Source organism: Peromyscus californicus, unplaced genomic scaffold (assembly GCF_007827085.1).
Source record: "Peromyscus californicus insignis strain IS unplaced genomic scaffold, ASM782708v3 Scaffold_11__1_contigs__length_118956290, whole genome shotgun sequence".
In the NCBI taxonomy this organism is placed as follows: domain Eukaryota; kingdom Metazoa; phylum Chordata; class Mammalia; order Rodentia; family Cricetidae; genus Peromyscus; species Peromyscus californicus.
In genome coordinates this window covers 39617467-39640727 of record NW_026294402.1, presented here as the reverse complement: position 1 = coordinate 39640727, position 23261 = coordinate 39617467, and the positions used below count along the sequence as shown (strand labels likewise).

The 23261-nt window shown below is 52.1% G+C and overlaps 1 protein-coding gene across 2 annotated transcripts in view; it reads right to left on the bottom strand.

Annotated features, from left to right (window-relative positions):
* Fxyd6 (FXYD domain containing ion transport regulator 6) overlaps positions 1–14893 on the bottom strand; it is a 31293-nt gene extending 16400 nt beyond the window's left edge. The window contains exon 1 of one of the 2 annotated variants that reach the window (XM_052758859.1): positions 14481–14893. The gene's annotated coding sequence lies outside the window, so the exon portion shown is untranslated. The remainder of the gene's footprint in view (positions 1–14480) is intronic. The other variant, XM_052758868.1, reaches the window with a different exon arrangement.
* Positions 14894–23261: the final 8368 nt, after the last annotated feature.

Sequence of the window (23261 nt, the reverse complement as noted above, 5' to 3'; positions counted from 1 at the left end):
CGGGACAACCAAGGCTACACAGAGAAACCCTGTCTCGAAAAACCAAAAAAAGAAGGAAGGAAGGAAGGAAGGAAGGAAGGAAGGAAGGAAGGAAGGAAGGAAGAAAAGGAAGTGTGTACCTGTTGTGTATAAATTCCTCTTTCCTTCCTCCCCCTTCCTTCTTTCTTCCCTCTCTTCTGCAAATTTATTGCTACTTCCAGACCAAGTTCCATCTCAAATCACACAATCAAAATATACCTGTGCCTTGTTCAGAGAAGACCACACTGAAAAACTGGAAGGAGACTGGAACTGACATTAAAACCCTCAAATGTGGCTCATGCATATAATCCTGGTACTCAGCAGGCTGAGGCAAGAGGGTTCTCATGAGTTCTAGGCCAGCCCAGGCTACATAGAAAGACCTTGTTTCATAGGTGAAACAAAATTAAATCAACCCTTAGGGGCCTTCCTGGATCTCCAGATGAACCGGCTGGGCATCTCAGCTCGCAGCAGAGGAATTACTGGGTGGGTAGAGCCCTCCTGGGGAAGAAAAGCCCTACCCACGGCAAGGACTCCAGACTGCCAGGTGTGGCCATCCACTCTCTGTGAACCCACAACAGTCACCTCCACAAACGCTCGGCTCAAGGTAATTCCACAAACACTGGACTCCTTGAGAGGGCCATGAATTCCAGATCTGCAGGACAGATAAAGTGATCAAGGCTTGGCTTCGGCTACCAAGGACACGGGGTTTGAGAGCAAAGGCCCTGCTAGTATCAGTAAAAAGGACAGTATAACAGAGGACCTGGAATTGCCCATGGAGGAGCTGACATTTTAGCCAAACCTTGAGAGCAGGATGGGATTTTGGTAGATAAGGGTGAAGAGAGAGAGAGAGAGAGAGAGAGAGAGAGAGAGAGAGAGAGAGAGAGAGACAGACAGACAGACAGACAGACAGACATGAGCAAAGGCAAAGAGGGATGGCAAACAATTCAAGTTGGATCTCAGGGTGGTACTTCACTCAACAATGGCTGCCTGCAGGGTCGTCCCAGAAGGCATCTAAATGAGGCTGGGTCCACTAGTGATGTCTATATGGCATAAGAGGGAACTGTGACAACAACCCAAGAGTTTCCATTTCTAGTGGCAGACACCTTCCAAAACAGTGAATAACCCAGTCTGAGTAAAGCATGACGGGTGGGCGGTGAGAATCCTGATAAGATAGCTGGAATCAGATTAGGGGGAATCGTGAATGCCGAGTTCCAGAGCGAAGACCTGCCTTTGTATTCTAAAGTAAACACTGCGACCAAGCTGCAGCGTGCTGAAAGAAAAACTGTCATAAATTTGAGAAGTGGCCGAGTCTCCGTCCTCCAAGCTGCTGCCGGAGCCTGGGCTACGCCAGCAGTTGCCCCTCAGCGTGAGTCTCCTCCAAGACTGTCTCTTGGCGCCCAGACCACGTTGAAAGATCACATCAGTGGTACAGCTGGCAATGGCTGGGAGTCTGGTGGCCAACCACATACACAGATGCCTTTGTTTGTCTGTTAACCAAGGAATTCTATCCTGACCTCCTCTCCCCCACGGTAAGACCCCTGGCTTCACTTGGCCTCCCAATCTCCACATTCCTCTCCTCCTCCTTACAGGGCGGAAACTGGGCAGCCTGGCACTCAGCTGAGGTGGGAGGACTAAGATGGGGGAGCATAGTCATCTCACTTCCGGGCCCAGAGTTTGGGGAACAGATGGGAGGAGGGAGGAATGGTCAGGTGGGGGACTAAGTCAGGCAGAAGTGGATAGGACCGGGAGGGAGGCTCAAGAACATTCTGGGACTCTCAACTTGCATATGAGAACTGTCTTGTTTTGTGGCCCTGGGCCCCTGCATAGAGCCCTGAAGACCTGGCTGGCTGGGACAGGGCACCTGAGAAGTCATCACTGCTGGAGTTAAGGATTCTGCTACATCCTTTTGTCCTGATCGCCACTGCACTAGGCCATTCTGCTGCTGCCTTTACAGCCCGGTGTGAGGAAGAATTCCATCTCTGTTCCTTCTCCTTTCCGTGAGCCATTCTATCCATGCCCAGGCACCCTGCGGCTGACAGCAGCCCTTCCATGTTCATCTCCTCTCCCGCCATCCCGCTGTTTGCACAGTCACCCACCGCACGTGCGGAGACAATCAGAAGAGTTCCTCCAGCGATTATCTTTCCACGCTGAGTCACATAATTTCACTTAATTGCTGGGTAAAAGCTGCTCAGGAAGAGAAGCCACCAGTTGATGATATAGCAACATGCTATATTACTTCTGATTCCTTGCAGCCATGAGATATACCAGGATGCCTGCTACTATTGTCATATAACTTATGACAACCATCTCTCCGTATAAGGCAGAAGTTCCAAATGGTATAAAATTGCCTCACCCTACCTGCAGACCCTCCTCCCTTCCCTTGCATGGTGTCTGCCTGCCTTCTGCAGACTCAGACCCCCTGGACCATGCACTCCAGAATCATCACAGCCTGCTTGGATATCCCAGTGAGATGATAGGCAGGACATACCCAAGAGGCACCCTTCAAAGGGCCACAGAGTTCCTGAGCCCCATGGCTTAAGTTTACAGGTCACCTAAGCTGTTATTAGAGACCACGGGACATGATTTAGCTTGGGGAATCTCCACATCTTTCAACAAAGATGCTGTGGGAAAAGGATGCACCGAGGTATAGCATATAACCAAGATGTGAGGTTTCCAGATGGATGTGGTATCTCAGCAGGCCAGGCCAGGATATTTGCCTTTAATTTGGGAAGACTGAGGTCCGATGAGAAAGGCCTGATTTAGCTGCCAGTCATTGGTAGGGCCTGGTTCAAGAACCCATACCTCCGACCCTGCCTGCTGATTTGGTGATCGGAGGCTGGGAGCAGCCAGCCTTGTATCAGGAGAGCCGGGTGGTACCGGAGGCAGTCTGACCGGTGCCAGGGCAGGGCAGTGAGGGGCAGGAGGGAAGCAATTGACAGGCGCTTTTGACTGGAAAATGAGCTTGGGTTGGAGATGTGAAGTTGGGAAGCGGGCTAAGGGGATACTGCTGGCTCCTGGGACAGGAAGAGAGTAGGTCCAGAAAGTGCCTCTTAGAGATACAACTTAGCCCGAGGAGGGGAGCTTTCTTCCACAGAGGAGCAAGGCTGTGGAGGCCTTAAAAGGAGCAGGTCCCCCACCGGAAGTTCTCACTTAACACATGCAGAACAGACCATTCTTAGGAACGTCAAGTCTCTGCTAGTGCGTGTGGGGCCAGCCTGTCTCTGGGTTTTAGCCCTTAGCTTCTTTGTTATTCTCGGCAGCTTGGCCTCGCACTAGTTACAGTTATGATATGGGACAGCCGCTTGGCCCAGCCCACACACACTGCGCAGCCAGACTTACAGCTAAGTCCAGTTCCCATCCTCCACTCACTTCTCTGTGGGATGAGGAAGAACCTCCTGAAGTCCCCCTTGTTAGGTGTAAAATCACACCCATTTTACAGAGAGAGAAACTGGGGCAGAGAAAGTGAGTGAGAGCCAGATTCTACATGTCTATCTTGCCCTGTCTGCCTCTCCAATGGTGGAGAGAGAATAGTCTTCCAGACATGAGTAGACTGCCCTTGTGGGGATCCAGCCCCAGATCACAGAGGAGGGTTTCCATCCCCCACAGTGGGCTACCTGCACTGTGGCTCTATGAAGGACCCAGGTCCCCTTGGCAGGTGCCACTCTTCTTGTTCCTCCCCAATCCAGCAGGCTCTGAGACCTAACAGCCTAGGGAGGGGGGGGTCAAATGAACTCCATAGGAAAGGGCCCTGCTTTTCCCAGCCAAGCTCCCCACGTCTCCAGCTTCATCCATATTCACAAGACAGCCAGAGGGACAGCGGAGTGCAGAACGTCTGCCAGCTCACCCTGAGTGGGAACTGAGAGCTATTTGCTCGAAAGGGTGATTTTTTTTTTTTTTTGAAGACATATTACAGGCCCATGCAGTTCACTAGGAGGGGGTGGGGGAGCATGGGGTGGGCAGTACAGAGTCAGCTGACCCATCCCATCCACTTCTCAAGGCTGTAATAAAGGTTAAGTGAGATAACATGTGTGAAGGATTTTTGAAAGCTGCAGAGCCCGGTGATCTCAATATGCAACATTTATCGGGTGCTCATGTCGTACAAGGGTGGTTCCACACGGCTTGCAATCCTTCAACAATCGGACTGTGGCCTGGGAGGTGGTCACCATGATGATGATTCCATTATACAAACAGACCAACTAAGGAGACAAAGTATGGTGACTTTCCCAAAGCTCTGGAAGCCAGCTTCAGTCCCAAGTACCCTGGCCCCCCGAGTTCCCGCTGGGAACCACTTAGTGTCCCTGCTGGGAACCACTCAGCTCTCCTGGGTCTGCCACCCAGGAGCCCTAGGTCTCCAGAAAGCATCAAGGGCTCTAGGAGGCTTTCCTCCCATGACTGTAAGAGGAGGTGGCGGGTGACACGATCCCAGGTCTGTGAGAATGGATGCCACGGCCTTTGAGTGGGCACAGCTGCTGTCTGGCTTCCACAGCCCCACTCTTACCACTGGTATCCTCTCCTGGGAGAGAGCCTGACCCCCTTTGCCCTCAGCCTGTGGTCTGCGGAAGTTTGCCCCTCACAGTCTCTCTCTGGTGGCCAAAAGGAATGAATAGGGGTCTTCAGTGTCCCCTTGCTGCCTGAGACGGCAGAATCGAGGAAGAAGAGATGGAAAAGTCTGGTGGTAAAATGCAGGGCTGGAGGCATGGTGTGTGTGTGTGTGTGTGTGTGTGTGTGTGTATGTGTGTGTGTGTGTGTGTGTGTGTGTGTGTGTGTGTGTGTGTGTGTGTGCGCGCGCGCGCAGCTAAGCAGGAAGCTGCAAAAAAGGGGGCAGGGAAAGGGTTCTGATGGGCATCAGGCCATCTGCCCCCCAGGGAGCAGAACCTACCAATCTTGACGGTCAGCTCTGTGAGTAACCGCCCCTCCCTTCCATTTCAGCCATTTGCAACGAAGACAGATTGCTATGGAGCCTGGTACGGTGGCACACACCTGTAATCCCAGCACTCAGGAGGTGGAGGCAGAAAGGTCGGGAGTTCAAGGTCACCCTCGGCTACAACAGTGAGTTGGAGGCCTCAGCTACACAGTAGTCTCATGACTCGTGGATTCCATGAGACCCTATCGGAAAGAGAAGGGGCCTGGGCTCAGCAGCTGGCATCGTACCGGCTCCTTCGGCACCAACTGTTGGACTCTTTACTGCTAGTGTTGCCCCGCCCTGTCCTCTCCTCCCTTCCTCCTCTTCTGCTTTTTCCTAGGAAATGGGGACGAGAAAAGAAGAGGGACCAGGAAAACGTTCCTTTGTCACCTCTCCGTTCTCCCTTCCTATAAACACTGGAAGGTTCTAGTGTCCCACACTGACACGAGGCAGGGAGGGCTTGGCCCGCAGCTGACACTGGCTCCCCAGGCACTGCTTTCTGCTCCAGATCAACAGCTGCCACCAGGGCCTCAAAGCACAGAGAGTACGCCGGAGGAGGAGCCACAAAACAGGGTGCTGACCAGGACCAAGAGGCAGGGGAAGAGGGCGCAAGTTGGGACCGAGGCGGGCCCAGGGACAGTGCTCCCAACAGAAACTGAGCCAGCAGAGTGGACAGGAAGGTGCAGGGGAAAGCAGCCTGCAGGGAAAAATAAAATCTGCATTGAGGGAACCCCAAGTCTGGCACCATTCTCCTCCCAACAGGGTCCTTGCCGGACTGTCTCACTGGGCTCCCTCTGCCATGCCCCTGGCTCCCTAGTTGCCACGATGCTCTAAAGAGCAGGGAAAGGAAAACACACGAGGGTGGAGCCTGCACGGGAAAAGTCAACAGACAGCTGCTGTGCTCAGGAAAAAGGCTCTCACACCATTTCCTGGCAGCTGGACAGTGTCAGGCACAGCAGTGTCCCAACTCTTGAGGTCCTCGGGCTCCTCTCTAGCTAGGAAGGCCAATCTTCTTCCTTTCCAAAAGTCCTGCAGAAAGACTGCCTTCTGCAAGGGGCTATTTCAGCGTGTCCCTGGGTGGACTGGGCCCCAAGGTGCATGAGTTAGGCTAAGTTGACTTCTCTAAGACCTGGGGGCTGTTCCTAAGGTGTCACTTGGGTTCAAGGAGTCTGATGTAACAGATCACAGACTCGTATCCTTTAGCCCTGAACCCTCCAGTGAGCTGAAGCTGGACCGAGGTCCTGAACAGTTGCAGGGGATACTGCCCATTGGCCCTCAGCTCATAGCCGATACCAACAGAACCAGCAGCCAAGCAGCTAACAACCTTCTATAAGGATCATGAAGCTACTGATCACTTGTGTCACATCCGGTGAGAATTCTAGGGCATGGAGCTGAAATGAAGGTGTTTTCCCCCCACAATACCATCCCCAACATGGTCTTTTTCATGTCACATCTACTTGTGAAAGAGAAATATTCCTGAGGTTAACACCTGCTGATGCCTTAGCCCAGGGTATTAATTCAAATTGGTTTCTGAGCCGGGTGGTGGTGGCTCGCGCCTTTAGTCCCGGCACTTAGGAGGCAGAGGCAGGTGGATCTCTGTGAGTTCGAGGCCAGCCTGGTCTACAGAGGGAGTTCCAGGACAGGCTACAAAGCTACAGAGAAACCCTGTCTCAAAAAACAAAAACCACAAAACAAAATTGACTTCCATATGGCTGAGATACAGAGAGTCATTGTGGGAAGTTTATCATTCCAATTAACCATGGCCACCTACTGTTGCTTAGACCCCCCACTTATCAGCCAGAGTACTCCACCAAGCAAGAGAGACACAGACCCTGCATGATGGGTCTATGATCTAGACATGTTCTCAGGCTACCCTCTCCCTCCCTGACTCCAGTCTGGTTCCAGAGCTCATCTGTAGTCACCTAGAGGGAAACATCCCTTTAGTCTGTCCCCCGCGTTCTATCACCTACTGCCTGGTGCAACAGCCTGCCTCATTCTTCAGCCGCCACGTACATCTTTCACCTTCTCCTGCCACTCAGTCCCAGACTTGCAAGACTTAGACGGTGAGATGGCCAGGGAGAATAGAACTGATGGGTTAGTATGTCTGCCTCTAATGGAGTGGAGGGTGCCAAGTTCTAGTAACAAGGGCCAGAACTGTGTTACTGGGCCATGACTGGGTGGAGACCTGGTGCTTTCAATATTACATGACGTGATGACAGTGACTCCTTGCTGTTGTGATCTTCCTTCCCCAAACCCATCATGCCCCAGTGTATGATGGGAAAACACTGGCCAGACCCCAGAGCAGAACATCCTACAGTAACCTGACCAGTGCTCTTTCTAATGGCCACAGTAACCAAAACCAAGACACAGCCACAACCAAGAAGAGCCCAAGGAGTCATGATAACTAAATGCAGAGTGGTGTCCTAGAGGCAGGATCCTGGGACAGAAGGGGGGACATTGGGTAAACGCTAGGGACATCCGAATAGACTGTCAGTTTTAGCTTACAGTGTATCAACAGTAGCTAGAATGAAGTAAAGACTGTGGCACGAGAAAATAATATCTGAGTGACAGCAGAGTCTGTGAACAAAGGAAGGCACTGAGCTCTGTGCTGTCCACTCAAGTTTTCTGCAAACCTAAAACTGTTCTAGAAAAATAAAAAATAAAAAAAAGTCTGTTTCTAGCTGAATTTGAATATTCAGTTAAAAAAACCAAATCAGCCCTTCATCTCTATCCATCCCTAGCCCATCAGCTCACTTCCCTGGCACAGTGCAGAACACAGGTGTTCCCATGCCACATGCTTCTGTAATAGGCAGGGCATGGCTGGTTCACTGCCACAGAGCCAAGAGCTGGCAAGGCTTTTAAAGCTGTCTTTTAAAGCAAGTGTTTTTGGTTGTAATCAGAGAGGCCACTGATAAATCTGTGGCCTATTTGCTTGCTCTGTATTTTTAAATACCCACTGAATAAACAATTAAACATCCATTCTTCAATTTAAGAGCCTGGCTCGAAATGATTGCTCTCTCCACAGAGAGAGCCCACCCCACCCCCCAGCATTCCAGAGCAGAATTGAAAAGGAGATGACCTCAAAGTTGTTGAGGGAAATGGGAGAGTAGAGGGTGGTGGCATTCAGATGGGCCTGGAAATCTGGTGGCCTGAGTTACTTTGTCTTGAATTCCTTGTGGTACCTGGAAGGCACCTGGGCAGCCTAGCAGTTAACCCCAGCCCCTTCAGGACGAGGCCTTCATGTCTGGCAAGAGCCCACTGACTTGGGGTTCTTTTCCAACATGCCTCACTCACAGAAGAGGGGTAACCCCCAGGCCCCCAAGAGTTTCTCTAAGAGCCTAGCACCATACCCAGCTGGCTCTGCAGGCCAGGGCCAGAGGCCAAAGCCCCATATTACACAGCAGAGCACTTGTTACTTAAACTCTAGGAGCCTTGACCTTTAACCCAGAGTTACTTCTGGGAGAGGGGAAGTTGGCCACAAGAAACAAAAGAGAGAGGAGACATGGAGGACTAGGCCCTTCCTCAGAAAGGGAAGCACAGCACAAAACTCAAACCCAGGCCTGATGTCTACATGTCTTCCTGGGAAGACTCCAAACTGACCTACCAGCAGGTATGGGTCACTAGGGCTTGGGGTCACTTCACTGTCACTGCCAACTGAGACAGTCTTCACGGTGCCAACCTAGCCAGTCCCCAGAGGAATACTGTAATCATCAGGGCGTTACAGCCAACTCAAACACAGGTAGTTGACATGAGCTGCCCAGCATGAGCCAGGCCCAAGCATCCCATCCAACAGCACAGTTCAAGGATCCTGCCTGTCCAGGACAACTGTGTCTGGTTCCAGCAAGTCTAGGTAACCAGTAGCATTACACAGAAGCCATGGGCTGGGTGGGTGTGACCCAGCCAGTCAGAGACAATCACCCTCTATCCTGTGTGTCTGTGTGTGTGTGTGTATGTGTGTGTGTGTGTGTGTGTGCGCGCGCGCGCGCGCGCGCGCTGACAAATGCCCCTTCACAGAGACCAGAAGAACAGTCCCACTAGCAAAGACAGAAACCACTAGCAAAGACAGAAACCTAAAGTTACTGCCAGACCAAGGGCCCAAAGACCAGGCCCATGCCATTCTACTCATAAGCAGAGCACATTCCAGGGGATCGTCATCCCCTCTCTGCTAGCTGCCGACTTCTGGAAGCACAGCTCTGGCCTTCATGTTTCCACCTACACTCTGCATGGATTCATATTCTTTCCCAGAGATGGGAGGGACCAAAGAAGGTCCTCTGGCCTCTATACTCTCTGGGTCAGAGAGTATAGAGGCCAGGGGACTCTTGACTTGACCCTATTTGTCTGTCTTAGGAAACTGTCCCCTCCCTTCTCACCTTGGACCTTTGTCGCTCCATTCCCAGAATGACATAGCTTACCCCTTTTCCATGTATTGCTTGCACACGCACACTCTCATGTGGGGGGGGGGGGTGCGCACGTGCGTCCTCGCATCCCAAAAAAACTATAAATGCTTTGGGCCAAAGGCACTTGCCAACATCTCTGGATCCCAAGCAACTGGGTATAGCAGCTGCTTTATAGATATTGATTGTTCAAGTTATTAATTGACATGTCAGCATCACTGTCTTTAAGTCATAATCCACCCTAAGCTCAGAACACCTGAGAATCTCAATGGCATATTTTAAGCATTCTGAGGCATTCCATCATGCTTCCCCCAACTCCAGGCCTTCATGTCCTCATCTCTGCCATCTGGGTCTCGTCAAACTCCCGAAAGGGACGGTGAATCAGCTCCCTCTGTTAACTTCAGCCTTCAGCATCTGCCAGAATGCCAAGGAAGAGGCATTCCAAGACCATACATGGGAAGAAAGGAATGGACACCTTAGGGATGGGCTAGGTGGGAACAAGGGCAAAGACTCAACACTTCCCAGTGGAGGCTGACTCCACTTACGGGCTCTCTGAACTTCCTCCATGTGAACCTGCCTTTATGGGGGCGTATAGAAGGGGGAGGAATGTCTGTAAGCCCACTAAAATGCTGACTGGGAATCAGATAAAGCTTCTTGGAGGAATGAGCGCTTGAGAGGAGCCTTGAAGGATGACGTAACAAGCAAAACCAGAAAGCCTCAGAACCTAAATTTATGGTTCTACAAAGGCTCTCATCCCCAACTCCACAGGCAGGAACAGCATGTTCTAACAAATCTCAAGTAAAGGACAGAGCACAGGGTTGGGGCAGGCACCTGGATGCAGCTGACTAGGAAGAGCCTGAAGGGTAGGGCCATATACCTGTCATTACTCAGTGGTGGACAGTCACACACAGGGGCCGTGACAGGACCGGCCTGGTGCCGCAGGAGCCACAGATAACAACAGATCTGGTGACTGAGGGGATGAACTTAATAGGGCCATCACAAGGGTGACAGACTGCTGCTAGGTAAAGCGGGAAGCTGTGTGGAAACATGCAAGCACGTGCTTATGTGTCAGCAACAGAGGATTATGTATGTGTGAAGAAGGGGTTGTGCGTGAGAGTCCAAGTGTACTTGTCCATGAGCCCTCCTGTGAAGGGTTACAGGGCTTTCCTGATGGGAGATAGAGGTGAGGTGGGCAGGTAGGGGGAAGGACAGGCCAAATCATTAGATCTGCCTGAGCAGGAGTAACTAAGAAAGTGTGGCTCCACAGCTCTACAGGGTTCTGAGAAACTCATAGGGCGTGCCATACTGAAGGGACTTGGTATTTGCTAAAGGATGAGCGAGTAAAACCTAGGCCGGGTTTCACTCTCAAGCTGCGGAGGGCGGGGGTTCTCTGACTCTTTCTACCCAAATCATGGCTCTTGACTGGGCAGAGGCACTCCCACACTCCCAACTCAATCCCTGGTGGCCAGACCTCTTCCTTCCTGTCCCCTCACCCCAGCCAGACATCTTTGTGACAAAAGTTTTCCTATGCTGTTTCCAAGCTGCCTTTATATTTCCCAGGTCAAGTTCTTCTCCATTTTAAAACAGGGAAGATGCTGCCTCATGGGCCCCAAGCTTCTGCTTTGGCCAGAGAGGTCCAGCTTCTTGTCAAGGACAGAGACCCAAGACACTGTGTTCCTGACCTCTCTAAACTGTCCGGAAGTCTTCAGAGACCCACTGAATGCTGGTCCCAGTCTCATACTCTGCAGAGGTGGCCCTTTAGTCCCTTTATGTGCTGTAGGCCCCATGTGTGTCCTAGCAGAACGGGCAGGTGACTCTTGCCCAGGTCCCTCCCCCATTCAGCTCATCCTTGGCCTCTCAGCCATTGCCTGGCCAGTGGTTAAAAGAGGACCTTTCTCCAGAGTAGCCAGACAGTCTCTTTCCAGCTCAGTTTAGCCGCGCCCCCGCCACACTGGTACCTACAGAGAAAAGCAATCTTATTCAAGACCGTAGAAGCCATACACATTTAGAGGAAGGAAGGGCTTGGAAATGACTAAATCCCCTATGGACAGATGCGGAAACAAGTGTCTAAGATCTTGGAGGCCTCGGGTTACTTGAGCACAGCCCAAGCCATTTTTAGGTTGCACCAAGAGACCTGTGGTGCGTCCAATAAGATATTGTGGAATAAACGCATTTGCCCTTGGGAAGCATAGCACTCGGGGGTGGGCCAGGGAGCTAGAACCAGGCTTTTTGTGGGCCACAGGCGCTGTCTCCTGTGAGTTGTGCCTTTCCAGCGCACCCCAGAAGGAGCAGAGAGGAGCAATCTGTTAGATGGTGATCCCAGGGGGTATCTGACACTATCTGCACCCAGATGGTGGCCTGGTGCATCCGACAGGAAGGGAGTGGAAGTTGAGCACTGTGTGCTCTCCATGAGGGGAACCTAGGTGGCTTGATTTACCAAAGGCTGTGGCGGGGGAGGGGCTAAGGTCCATGAAGTTGTTCTTCTCACCTCTCCTTGCCACATCCTCCAACTTCACTCTCTAAGAAAATATAATGGGGCAGACGCCTCTCTCATCCACACCTACGAGGGGACCCTCACTTTGGAAGGGACATCCTGATCTCCAAAGGACTGACAGCCACCAAGGGAAGAAGGGAAGAGGTACAAGCCTGGCAGTGTGGGATCCAAAATCTTGCCTGTGAAGTCTGTCCTCAACCACTACTGGTCGTGAGCCTTTGCCTCAGTTTCCCACCTGTGTCATGCTCCTGAGGCTCTGGAGTTGGGGACTGTGTCTCTTTCCTCACTGTCGTGTTCCCAGAAGTTAACAGATAGTAGGTGCTGAAAACCGCTGGATGGCTGAACTAAATAGGTTCTCCACCAGAACAAAGGTCAGGTGGAACCCGGAGGGGAACTCTTCCCTCAAGCTCCTGCCATCTGAGAACAAGCCCTGGAGGTGTCTTTATGATGCAGCAGGCCCATGAGAATGCAGCTTACTCTCCCAGATGCATGGAAATGATCAGAGGAGCAATCAGGAAGCCGGAAAATGGCTGGAGGGAGAGACCTGAACTCCAATGCAGCTGAGTACCCTGACTTCCATCTCTTTGGCTTCTCTCTCTCTCTCTCTCTCTCTCTCTCTCTCTCTCTCTCTCTCTCTCTCTCACACACACACACACACACACACACACACACACATCTCTGCTCCCTGCTTCTTCTTTCTGTCCACCTGTGTTCTCCATAGCAGGCAGACTTCTCTCCCCTCCAAAGAGCTCCCTGTAGTAGGAAGGGACTATTGGGCTCAGGGAGGGAAGAACACAGCCGGCAGAGATTTAAATTCTGGTTTGTGCCCAGCCTCGCCCCTGGAGTCTGGCACCTGACAGAGGTGCCCCTCTACTAAGGAGGCCTGGAAGCCTTTCTTTCACCTCCTGCAAGGTCCCTGGGAGATGTCAGAGGTTCCCTTCTGGACTTCTCCCTCTCCCTCTTCATACTCCAGGGATCCAGGATAAGGCTGAACAGCAAGGAAACCACCCTCTCTCTGCTTAGCGTCACCCAGCCTTGTGTGTGTGTGTGTGTGTGTGTGTGTGTGTGTGTGTGTGTGTGTGTGTGTGTGTGCTGGTAAGTGATGGTTTATGTTATAGGTGGAGTTTGTGTGTGCACACACAGAGCAAAGTTTGAGTATAAGTGGTATGCATGTTAGTGTGTATGTGTGTGGGGGGTGCATATAATGTATTTGATGTGGATGTTTATGGTGTGTGTTTGGTGTAGTTGGTGTGTTTGTGGTGTGTAGGGGGTGTGATGTATTAGGTCTTTACGTGGTGTGATGTGCATTTGGTGTCTTTAGTGTTTATGTGTTGTGGTTTCATGAGGTGTACTCAGTGTACATGTGATATAAATGTATATGATGTTATGTGTGTGGATTATGTTAATGGACTGACTGTGTGGGGTTATAGGCATGTGAGGTTGTGATGATATTGTGTGTACTGTGTGTATGCATTTGTGTTTGTGGTTTTTGTGATGATGGGGTGGGTAAAGGGCCAGGCAGTTTAGAGTGGGGGCCAGACATAGGGTGTCCTCCCTTAAAAGCCAAGGGTAACCAGTATCTAGGCAACCATATTGGGGGGAGGGGAGGCAATCGGAGGTGAGGAATGGGCAGAAAAAGGAGGGAGGAGGAAGTGGATGGGGTTTCCATGGCAACCATGAGACAGGTCACGTGCAAAAGGCCAAGTTGGAAAACAGATACACATATTCATACATCTACAATATGAGGGCAGACAGAACCCCAGAGCCAGGGATCCTTTCATTGAGGGCTGGTATGCCCACTGGTCCCTCTGCAAAGCTGGAAATCCCAGTTCCAACAGCGTGTGAAGCCAGGTTAGACAAAGAGAATAAAGACTGAGGGCGTTCGGTGGGGCCAAGCCTCCAGCCACACAGCGACCTCTGGGTCTGGAGGTTGGTGGCAGCTTGGGTGGGCCCATATTTCCAACCTGACTGTTCGGAGCAGGCGCCCAGAGACCCAGGCTCTCAGCCAACTCCATAAGAAAGCCGGTGCAGACACAAAGGGGGAGGCTCCGCCACGGCCAGCCCTGCTGGAGAACGGTGGGGAGAGGGTACCAGTGGCCCTGGAAAGAATACCGGGCTTGACAGACCGAGGGAAGGCAATGCGGTCAGATGAATCCCCTGGCTGTAGAACCCAACGCCTTCTCCAGGCCCCCCCTCTCCACTCCCCCAGCCCACGCCCACACCCCACAAACACCAAGCCAGCAAGTTCCATTTTGTGTGGCTCATGTGTCTACATTCACATCTAGCCACATTCCCAGTTCCTTGCATCTCCACTTCCCGTAGGGTCCCCAGCTTCCAAGTAACAAAAGGGAAGCTCCCCGTCAAAAGGTCTTCTCCCCTTTTTCCTGGAGCTTCTGATCCAAGCTCAGAGCAGCCTCGAAAGCATTTTCTAGCCACTAGCATCGCCCACCGCCATTGCCTGAGTCCCCATGCCGGGACCCTTGGCCTTAGAATGCTCACCTCCTTGTTTACATCCTCAAAGCCGTTTCCCGCCGCCCCGGAGGGGACGTGGGCACACACCCACTGAAACAAACAAGACTCGGAGGAACCTGGCGCTAGAGGGACGGGTCCCCACCGAGCCTCCTCCCCTCGGAATAAGGCGCCAACTTTGCCCACCTCCCCTGCTGCTCACCTAGGCGTTGGGTCCCCTCCGAGCGGATCCCGGGAGGATGTGCAGAGTCCCAGCAGCCGGGAGTGGCGCGCTGGGGGCAGGGCGGTGGGCGCGGCTTGCAGCTTTCCCGCCTCCCGGAGCGGGCTGACGACGGGCTGGGCTCCGGGATCGCCCGCGTCCGCTGGCTTCTCGGACCCTCTCAGACCCCTCTGCTGTCGCCGGCGCCCTCCTCTCCTCGAGCTCTTCGCAAAGGGAAGTGAGGCTGGAAGAAGCAACAGGAGACGCGCGCGGAGGAGGTGCCCAGCGCCGGAGCGAATTTGCCAGCAACAGCTGCTTGATTTTCCTCCTCTGGCGAGGGTAGACTAACACCGTGGCAGGGCTGGTGTCTTTTGGAAATAGTAAACTCGGGGGAGGGAGGCAGAAAAAATAGGAGGAAACCACGGTGCATCAGCCACCCGCAACCTGCGTTCTTTGGGTGTGTTAGCAATTTGCATGAACGGAGCCAGAGGTGGGTGGAGCTGTCATTTTCAAATAGAGCTGTGGGCTGTAGGGACAAGGCCCTCACCTGAAGCAAGGTTTTACTGCTCAGGAATCCATTTTCAAGACACCCCCCTCAAACACTGACTCTGTCAGAAAAGGCTGTAAGAGTAGCTCCTTCAGTCTAGTCACTAAGAGTCAAAATTCGAGATGACAAGTGAATTTGAAGGTTTACACCATAGCTCTGTGATCCTACCTGTAGCGTCCCCTTGAACGGCTCACACATGGAGTCTTCCATTCTTTCACCTGGGAAGCGGGGAGAGGGGTGAGAATAACCTCTAGGATGTGTTTGACTCAATGACTCTAAGTAATGAGGTCAGAGCTTGCAAGAATGGACAGAGGTCAGCTACCCCAGCAGGTTGGTAGCCAGGAGGCCCTGCTGTGAGGAAGGCTGTCCTAGCCAGTCAACGTGTGCTGAAGGGCTGAGGAGAGCAGCTGCCATCCTCTAATTCTAGGTCTGATCACAAGGACTCCCTGACAACCCCCAGCCCCCTGAAGTAATGAGCACTGCTAGCAAGAGCCCCACCCCTCCTCTCCAGCACCCCTGCCCCACCTCTCCTCTCCAGCACCCCTGCCCCACCCCTCCTCTCCAGCACCCCTGCCCCAGACCCTCCTCTCCAGCACCCCTGGCCCAGGCCAGTTTCTCATTTGTGGGGAAAAAAGGGGGAGAGTCTCCGGAGATGGTGCTCAGCTTTAATCCCAGCACTTGGGACGCAGAGGAGGAGATCTGAGAATTTGAGACCAGCCTGGTCTACAGAGTGAGTTCTAGGATAGCCAAGGCTACACATAGAAACTCTGTCTCAAAAAACCAGAAAGAAAAAATAATAATAAAAAGAGGGAAACGTGGTAATTCTGTGGCCCTTCAACTTGATGGGATTATTTTGATAAGTGGTCAGCTCTCCAAAGCCCAAGGCAGCAAATAGGCACAAAATCAAGGAGACCTTGGAGCTGGCAGCAAAGCCGTCAACTGCTGCCAGGAAGGGACTGAGTTCCCCTGCTTCAGGGGAGTCTGTGGAGGATAGTTTGACCCCTTGAGCACAGGACATTGGGCTGAAAGGACTCCACCCTGGCCCAGTTTCAAAGTCACTAGGGTTTCTGTGACAGTGAAAACACTTTCATCAAAGTATGGCTCAAGCCTTGCCCATCCACGTGGCTACAGACAGCTGCCTGACCCTCTGTCCCTATCTTTTCCTCTGGAGGCTGGGGACTAACCTCCTGTTGCTTTCCACTTGCTCAGCGTGGGAGAGATGATACCACATCCCTGGCGTGTCCTGGGCAAGCAGATCGGCCCCTCCCTGCCAGTGCCCTTGAGTCCTGGCATTTGCCCACTTAGGAGTTGTCTTTTGGAGCCACTCCTTGTACGTGGGTGCCAGCCCAAGCTTTGCAGGCCTGTTTGGGAAAGGACAGGCCAATGGGTCAGAACTCCAAAGCCCAACCACCTGTTGGCTCAGGCTGCTTCCTGCCAGAGGATGGGGCCAGGTTACTTCCCGGGCCTGTGCCCGATGCTGCTGGGAGTCCTGGCTACAGAGGATAAGGGAGTCAAGCCTGGGAGGACCGGCCAGGGCTCGCCTCTCAAATAACACTTCTTTTTTGTTTATCCAGGTGGAATTCGGGGTGTTCCTGCTACGAAGCAACACAGAGCCTCGCTCTGGGAGAGTCACATCTCCCTTCTAGGGGGTAAAGAGACACAGAGACACATCTGGCTCCTGGGATCAATGTGTCCAGGGGTTAAAAGAGGTCACCAGTTGCTTCACTCTTTCAGCACACCCCTGTGGGGGACGACTCTCCCATGAGCCCTGGGTCAAGCTCTGCTGGCAGGACAGAGAAAGGAAAGGCGTCGTCCCTTATAGACAATGGGTGAAATGGGTATTTCTCAAGTGGCTCCATGGTTCAGAGCCCTGAGAACATAACATTTGCAAAGCAAGCTGGAGATTCGGGAGTGTGGAGGAAATGAAGTGCAAGCAGCAAGAACTGAGGTGTGGAGAAGGGTTGGGAAATGATTCCAACTCTGGAATAGAAGCTGTGTGTGTGTGTGTGTGTGTGTGTGTGTGTGTGTGTGTGTGTGTGTGTGTGTGCAGAGGCCCTGAGGCTGGGTGCGTGGGATGGGAGTGTATCCCAGCATGGCAGTGAACAGAGGAGACAGGCCAGGGAAGGGCACAGATGCCAGGCCAGGGATTCCAGCTTTTGTCTTCAGGGCAATGGGAAGCCTCTGAGGGCATAAGAAAATTGCTCTGAACAAGAATTAGGGAGAGGCTGGCTCAAAAAGTTCCAGGGGGGTCCGCAGTCGGGATTTAGAAGGCTCTAGAAAGAGGATGGAGAAATGCACTTGGATCCCTGCTAAGCAATTGCTTCCCTCGAAGCCTGAGGAAAAGGGGCAGTTGAGGCAGGACTGCATGCCAGAGTGGGAGTCAGGTCAGAACGAACAGAAAGTTTTCTAAATAGCATAGGTGCAGGAGTGGGTGTCACACACACACACACACACACACACACACACACACACACAAACATCAGACCCCAAGACACACACATGGTGGGGGAGCAAGCACAAAAAGCACATGAGAGTCCCCAGTCTGGAGCCATGGAAAGACCCAGTGCCAGGCTTGTGAGGACAACGCACTGTTGAGTGGGTCCCGACCACTCCATGCTGGAGAGCTCACACTAAGCCACATAACTAACCCCCATCCTCAAAGCAGTTGCCTAGGTCCTTGTGCTATGGCAGAAGTAGCCCTCCCAGAGCCAGTGGGAAGGCTGCCTTGTCCCAGGAACACGGGGCTCACATGGGCAATGAAAGGGGTAGGGGGTGACCAGAAGTCTTAGTTACCCTGGCCTTCCTAACCTGTAGCTCTCCAAGAAAGACCCAGAACTCATTGGGTGCTGTTTCTTCCTGGGGGGGGGGCAGACTACAGAAAGGGAAACGTTCCCCTTACCAGCTGCTGCTGTGTACTCACTCACCCCCTTCCTTATGCAGGCTGTCACCCCAGAAGGGCAGCTCCCAGATTCCCTGCTCATTCCCAACCGCTCCTTCATCCTCCTCCCCCACCTTTCCCACATTCCTCCGGATTCTCCCTCGCGAAACTGTGTCAGGGCCCTCTGTCCCTTTCTGTGATTTCCAAGCAATCTGATCAACAGCCACGTTTTTGGCACCGGCTTCCACTTAGTCCTCTTCTCTGAACAAAGACTCCAGGGACGTCACATACCAACTCCAGCCTCCGGTGTGTGTCGTCAGCGTTCCCCCATGTCATAACTAACTAACACACCTAAGTCGAGTCAACTTAGAAAGAGAAAGGGGTTGTTTGGATCATGGCTTTGGAGGGTTTAGGGCAGAGCATCACGTGGGGAACACAGGGCATGGTAGAGGAGAGCCTCTCAGCTCCTGCTATCTGAGGTGAAGGAAAAGGGGGAAGAGAAGGAGGAGGAAGGGGAGGAACAGGAAAGATGTGGGGGGTAGGGAGCTGCTCGGTTCTCACTAGCTCCTTCAAGGACGCTCAGTGAACTGAAGACTCTCACTGGGCCACATCTTATAAAGGTCCTCCTACCTCCCAACAGTACCACGGGCTGGAGAACCAAGCCTTTTGACACACGTGTCTTTGTGGGGCGTTCCGTGTTTAAACCGCAAGCCATAGCACCACCTCTCCAAACGCCCTACATCTTTCTTCACTTCAACAGCACCTGCCCTCAGCTCACCTTATCATCCACAATAAGTCACGCCACACCCTCCCCTCTCCCCCAGGTCCTCTCTCGGCTGGGTACACTCTTGGAGCCATTGTTTCCATGATTGATCGGGCATCCACGGTTCCAGCCTCCTACCGCTGGCCCCACTTCCGTCTCCCCACCTCTGCCTCCATTGACTCCTGTGTGGTAGAGGCAATAGTCACTTTTTCCATGGTGGTAGTGAAATGCCTGGCCAAGTATCGTAAGGAAATACAGGTGATTTGGGCTCACAGATTCAGAGTGCGGTCCCTCATGACAGGGAAGGCGCCGCAGCAGGAGCGTGAGGCAGCTGGGTGACCGTATCCACACTCAGGAAGTAGAGAGAGCTGGTGCTTAGGTCATGTTCTCCTTTTCATCCCATCCAGACCCCAGCCCACGAGATGGCTCTGCCTACGTTCAGGGTGAGTGTCCCCGGTTTGTTAAAGGTCTCCGGAAACGCCCTCATAGACACTCCCCGAGGTGTGTTTCCATGGTTACTCTACAATCAGTCAAGTTGACAATGAAGGTCAACCATCCCAATGGACCTAATTCCTACAATTCCTGTAAGTGTGAGGACCAAACTCTGAGCCTTGCCTTTAGTGTTTATAAGCTAGTGGCCACCGACTGCTCTTACCTCGTCTCCTGAACCCCTCTATTACCCTCGTCACCCCTGGGAAGGTGCTGAGCTCCAACCCTAGAGTTCACAATTCTAGTTCACTGCCTGCTTTCCTGCCCTCTGACTTTGGCTCACGTGGCCTTCTCCATTTGAAACACCCTCATGCAGGACCCCTACCTACCCCGCAAAACTAAGTCAGATACTGCCTTGTTGAAATTAAGGCTCTCGCCCTCGCCGTCATGAGCAGCACTGTGCTTCTCCTATAACAACATATAGCATGGGCTGCTTTATGCTCAAAGGAGTATGCTGACCACCCTAATGGAAATGGGGCCTCTTTGGTCAGATTTAGCATCTCAGTCCACTCACAGTGTGTCTTGCAGGGTGATCCATTGATAACTTTTTTCAATTTAAATAATTGTAACTATTGACTCATGAGTTCCTTGTGTGATCTTGTCCCTAAACAAACTTTTATCTTCATGTTGGACACCTTCCTCCTTGCTGTCTCTTCAGCCCGTGACTGCCAAGCTCAACCAACGGACCTTACCAGAGGCCATTAAAGGTCTTTGAAGCTGGTGCCCCGAGCACTGGTACTCTCAGCCTAGACCACATCTATGTCATGTATCAGCTTTGTTGACACAGCCTCGCCCTTCCCTCAAGACAGCTAAAGCAGGCTAGGAAACAGCACTACACCAGGCAAGTCAAACATGGATGATATTTTTTCTGAGTGTGAAAAACCACCACTATCCCATTAGTCTGGAGGGCCCATTGCAGCCTGATTAGCTTAAACTTGCTTGTAAGTGTGAAATATCACCCCTAGGTGCCGATTGCTAAGATCTCTAATTAGGAGCACATATCTCCCAGAGAGCAAGGCTGGTTATCCAAATAAGAGTCTACGGCCACTCAAATCCCTCAGCCGTTGGTCTTCCTGTACATGCAAATGGAAGCAACAAGAAACAATGTTGCCCTTTGGAGATAACGATGTTGGAAATTCAAGACATAATGGCTCCCTAGACAAGACCAGAATAGCTTCCTATTCCTGCCATCCCCGTGCATAGGGAAACAGCCTGTGAACACATTCAGGCACCTGAACTCCCCGCCTCACCCAGAGAGTGCCTGGAGCCAGCATTCATGGGGAGACGCACCTGTTTATCAACATCTACTTGCTTCTGGCTCACAGGATGAAGACTCAGAATCGAAGCCTGAGTTGAGTCCTTGAGCCAGGTGGAAAGCTAGCAACTCAGCAGCCCTCTCCATTCTGTGTGCCCCATAGCTTTGCATGGAGTCTGTAACATGTCAGCCGGGTCATGCTTGCTGGGCGGGGAAGGCTGATTTGAATCTGCCTGGTTTCTCTGGCATCTTCTACTCCCAACTCCATCCCCACACCCAAAACTCTGAGCTGAGTATTTAGGAAAACAAATAACCATTTGGTGGCTGTGATTTCTAAGGAAGTCACGGGGAGTCAAGAGAGGAACTGCCACCATGACAGAGTAGAGTTCCCCTCCCCCAGTGTTCCATCAGGACCTATAGGGCAAGCCTATATATGAGTGACATTGGATATCCAGAAGGGACATGGGGAGGCAGGAGAAGGGCTCAGCAGACACTGTGGCCTTAGGGGCCCTCTCTCTTTTGTTTGTGTAGAAAGGACTTGGGTCTCCACCTCCCAGCTGTCTGTAATCAGTATCTGTCTCTTTGATGATGCTATAATCACTCCTCAGACCAGGGCCTGTTTTTATGACCACCATTTAAAGTATCATCCTCCAATACTTCTCACTTTCAGGCCTTTTCAGCATCTCAGATGTGGCAGGTGAGAGGTGATGGGTGTAAAGCAGCCCCCACCCTGCTTCTCTCCATTAAACATTTGCCTGGTCCCTGCAACATTTCCCCTTCTGGCTACATTGTCCAAAAAGAGAACTCAGTTACTTCCCTCAGCCTGATTCAGAACTAACTCAGAAGCAAGGAAGGGCTGCAACAATTCAGGCCAGGGAGTTAGTTGACCAAGTTGTCTGCTCCTAGATGAGGAGCAAATTGAGAACAGGAAGGCGGAAGGACATCTGGTGTGCTTTTAGCCTCCTTTCTCCCCTCCCGCTTCATCAGGACCATTGGTATATAATGACCACTTTCTGAATACAAAGACTGGTATCACCAGAGAACACAGGACACATCAATCATTAGTCCATTAGTGTCAGTGCTGGGATGCGGTCTGAGGATGCACCTTAATTGGTGGGACGAGAAAGGGGAAGATGACAGGCAGGTCCTCAGGACATGGCTGCCAGACTTCGGATACATCAGGCTCACTGGGAAAGTGTTTTTACAATGATGACAATCTAAACGCCCAGAGCTGGCCTCAGTAGCATTTCTTGTCTCTCCAACTCATCTGTAATGACACACTGTCACTATTCTGTCTTCGAGGGGGGGTCTGCCTATCCCTCAGCCTAGGCTATGTGACTTACTATTATTGTGTGTGGGTGGGGGTGCATGACTATGAGAATGTATATGTATGGATATGCCTGTGGAGGCCAGAGGACAGCCTTAGGAGCTGACCACCCTTTTCCTCCTCCCCCTCTTCTGCCTCCTTCTCCCATCCCTCCCTTACCCTCCCCCACCCCTCCTCTTCCTTCTTTTCCTACTGGTCACTGGTCAGTCACTGGTCAGAAGCTTGCTGGGTAGGCCAGGCTGGCTGGCCAGGAGCTCACTAGTCAGGCCAGGCTGGCTAGCCAGGAGCTCACCAGTTGGGCCAGGCTGGTTGACCAGCAAGCCCTAGGGATCTCTGTCTCCCTAGTGCTGGAATTACCAACACACACCGCCACATCCATGCCTGTAACTCAACTTGAGCCTGAAACAAAGAGGTAGAACAGTCCCTGAGTTTCTAATCTGGGCTTTGGACAACCGTGTGACTTCTACCTTCCATGTTTGGAATGTAGACTTGTCTCGTGGAAGCCAGCTGCCTTCTAAGACATCAGACACAGATTCCCTGCAGGGGAGAGTCCTGATGTCTCATTCATGTAGAATGTTTCCAGCCAGTCAGGCTCTCAGCCAGGTCCCTTGGATGACCTTGACTGGGAACCGTTCAGGGGCCGTATCCCAATTCCTTAAATATGTATGGTGAGCATACCTTAACGATGGAAGGTAGTCATTGTTTTAAACTATATCAGAGGGCACTTAGTCTCACAACGGTAGATGACTGACATGAACGAGAGGGACCACAGCAGATGACTGACATGGCAAGAGGGACCTGTTTCAGTCCTGTGAGTCAAGACCTGGGCCAAGGATGCAGCCAGGGCATCTGCATCTTCACAAACGCTCCCTGGGACGAAGAGCTGAGGTTCCAGTGACTTCTGCTACAACTGTCACATATGACACTGTGAGTCTGGAATAGAGTGACCTGACCTGCAGCAGCCTGTCAGGGATACATGTGTTCAGGAAAATCGAATGGCTTGAGAAAGAACAAGGCTTAAGAGATTTTTATGCTGGGGCTCAGAACTGGACAAAATGAAGAGAAACAGCGGAGTTAGAGCCAGAAAGATTGCAACAGGATCCAGCCCTAGAGAACATCCTGGAAACTAGGAGTCCAAGGCCCAGAGAGGACACGCGTTCTAGTTTGCTTCTCTATCGATGAAATAAACACCGGGGAGGAGAGGGTCTATTTCATCTTACAACTCTCAGGTCACACTACATCATTCAGGACAAGAACTCCCACAAGAACCTGGAGGCAGGAACTGAAGCAGAAACCATGGAAGTACATTGCTTACTGGCATGTTCTCCACAGATGTCTCAGCCAGCTTCCTTATACAGCCCAGGTCTGCCTGCCAAGGGATGGCACTGCTCACAGTGCACCAAACCTCCTCCATCAACTAGCAATAAAGACATGGCCACAGACCAATGACAGCAGCTTCAGTGGAGGTCCCCCTTTCCCAGGTGTGCCAAGTTGACAACTGAAGTTAACTGTGACAGCAAGTGAC